Raw genomic sequence first — 2995 nt, forward strand, 5'->3', positions numbered from 1 at the left:
CATTCATATCATTGAATCTCAAGTTAGCAGCTTTTGCCCATCAATAAGATAATTACAGAAGGGATGAACACACAACAATTAAATATATAGGGTGAAAGGGAAACAAAAAAGTAAGCATTTTTAACTCCATATGATAATGCCACAGGGGATCAAAGAACTACAATTAATTATCCAAAAAAGAGCCAACACACCTGCAAAGCATCCTGTTATATTGTTACAAGTGGTGGCTCTTGTTAACCTCTCAGTATGCCTAATATATAAATTAAGGTTTGCCATAGTTATGGTTTGTGTTTATTTTTTTGGTTTTTTTTTTTTTGGGGTCCGGTAATGGGGCCTGAACTGTGGGCCTGGACGCTGTCCCTTGGCTCTTCAGCTCAAGGCTAGTGCTCTATCACTTGAGCCACAGCGCCACTTCCGGCTGTTTCTTTTTTCTTATGTGTTGCTGAGGAATCAAACCCAGGGTCTCAGGCATGCAAGGCAAGCGCTCTACCACTGAGCCACCTTCCCAGCCCTGCTATAGTTATTATTATGAATCTCTCTGCTCATTTTTACCCCCCAAAAGGATGACTTATTTCTTCTATTTAAAGACAGGCCTTCATCTTTAGTGTTCAACCATTTAGTCTCTTCTCCATTATTACCAGCTCTTTGTCTGAGTATACATTTTTCCCCCTTGTTTAGGAATTGGTACCGAAAGTTAAAGAATCCAATCTAATAGAAAGTGTAAAGACCCCTATGCTCTAGGAGAGAGGTGTTTGTTTTTTTCCTCCCAGGATGGATAATAGGACCTATTAATAGAAAGGCTGCTCTAGAACTTTGTGTCACTGAAACTAGTACTGTATTTTTGTACTAGCTTTTCCTGAGGCTTTAACTTAGGGCATGAGCCTTGTTCTTGTGGGAATTTTTTTCTTGTACCATGTGAACACAACTCCACTTTGGTGGTTATTTGGAGATAAGAGTCACTTGGATTTATCTGTTTTTCCTGGCTATGTATTGCCATCCTCAGAACTCAGCCTGCTGATTAGCAAGGATTACTGGTAAAACAACAGTGCCCACTGCATTCAATGTTGCTTTTTGTTGTTATTCTGGATTCCAACTGCTTTCAGGGTGAAAAGCCATCACTGGGGACTCAATTTTGCATGGGTTTATTTTTATAACAATTTTAAAATATTTATTTGCTCTCTTGTTGCATTGTTGCTACTTTATCTTATCTTCATTTAATACTGGTTTTTACATTTTATAGTTACCACCATATTTCATGAAAAAATTTAAATTAGTACAGTATTAGTGGTTTGCTTCATTTGAGAAAGGTTCTCTGCCATAGAGTTCCCAACACATAGAGAGTCTCTTCACTTAAGACACCGGGATACCACTGGAATAAAGGGGCCTGACAGGAAATCAGAGAGAATCATTGGGGTATCTCCAGATAAGGGAACACTTAGCCACATTCCAAAAACTCAGACTGCCATGCTCAAGATCAAGAAACAAACCAACCCGGCCCAGAGGCTTCTCTACATATTGAGACAGCAATGGGAAGGTGGTAAAAAGGGTGTAAAGTGTGTTCTCTTTCACAAACAAAAGGAGGAAAACGTCCTCAGATTCACTGAGGTTGCTCCCTATGACAGAATCAGTAACAACTCCCAAGGGCCAGGTCGAAGACTCATCCACACTAACTTCCCAGTAATGTTTCCCAGAGCTGAAGACTTGGCATCCAAAAGCAGTGAAGTGGAGGGAGTCTTCAGAATTCAAAACCGCATATTGATGGTCATGTCTAACACTGCTCCCAGGACCTTGATTCCCCATAGTTTCATTGAAGGCAATCTCCACCCGGTACTGATTGAGCTTCTTTTTCATTCCAGGCATGGGAGGGGCACTGAGCTGTGGCCTCAGAGGAAGTGGCATGAAGACCAACACTGACACACAGCTTTCTAGGGTCAACTCTACACCCTGAAGCAGTTCCACATCTGGCTTCTGGTATGTTTCGATCAGCTCCTGAAACATATTCCTGAGCTGATGCTTCTTCTGAAGCATTTAGGTTTCCCTTTCTCTGAGTTGCTGTAACATGGCTCTTCCTTCATTGATCAGTAGCTGGGAATGATATCTTTCCTCCTCCTGGACAAAAAGCTGCAGCATTCTAAAAACATCCTTAGTCATGTCTCGGTAGAGGTTCACATAATAAATCCATTGGTTGGTGAGTCTCTTCTTCTCCTGTAAATTGTGCTGGTTTTCTTGAGTCTTTTCCCATACAGCATGCACCTGCTTTGAAATCATCTTCCTCTGCACATCAGCAGCCCTTTCTATAGAATGGTGTTTGTGAGCCCTGTGCTCCTGAGACATGGAGCAGCTCCTACAGAGCAGGGCCCTGTCTACCTCACAGAACATCTGCTTGGTCTCCCTGTGTGTCCCACACATGTATTCCTCAGAGCTCAGGAACTGCCTGAGTCTGGCTCTTCTGGCAATGGCCACCAGGCTCCTCAGAACCACGTTGGTTTTCAGGTTTGTCTGCTGGCAGGGTCCCTTGCATCCTGGGCACCTGGCTGGAGTCTCTTCCCAGCAAAGGAAGAGACAAGGTCGACAAAAACTGTGCCCGCACTCTAGGGTGACTGGCTCTATGAAAGTATTCATACAGATGCCACAGCTCAGTTCCTTCTGGAAGGCCTGGACAATGTCAGGATCCATCATTCCTAGAATCTAATGAGGTGCTGGTGACTCACCCCTAAAAGCCTAGCTACCCAATAGATTGGGATATGAGGATCAAGCTTTGAAGCAGGCCTGGGCACCAAAGTCCCCCTGACACAGACTCTTATCTCCTATTTACCACTCCAAAATCACAAGTGGGCTGTGATTCAAGTGGTAAAGCACTAAACTTGTCCACAAAGTGACCTAGGGATAATGCCCAGTCTTGAAAACAAAGAGGCCCAGCAACACTGCCCTACCACTGGGTTCAATCCCCACAACCGACAAAACACCACCACCAACAACAACACCAAACCAAGGA

The 2995-nt window shown here is 43.5% G+C and overlaps 1 pseudogene; it reads right to left on the minus strand.

Moving 5' to 3' along the window:
* Positions 1-1395: 1395 nt before the first annotated feature.
* Positions 1396-2676, minus strand: LOC138823578 (tripartite motif-containing protein 43 pseudogene; annotated as a pseudogene).
* Between the last annotated feature and the right edge of the window lie 319 nt (positions 2677-2995).

Source organism: Dipodomys merriami, unplaced genomic scaffold, assembly GCF_024711535.1.
Source record: "Dipodomys merriami isolate MVZ:Mamm:240054 unplaced genomic scaffold, mDipMer1.0.p SCAF_1209, whole genome shotgun sequence".
In the NCBI taxonomy this organism is placed as follows: Eukaryota; Metazoa; Chordata; class Mammalia; order Rodentia; family Heteromyidae; genus Dipodomys; species Dipodomys merriami.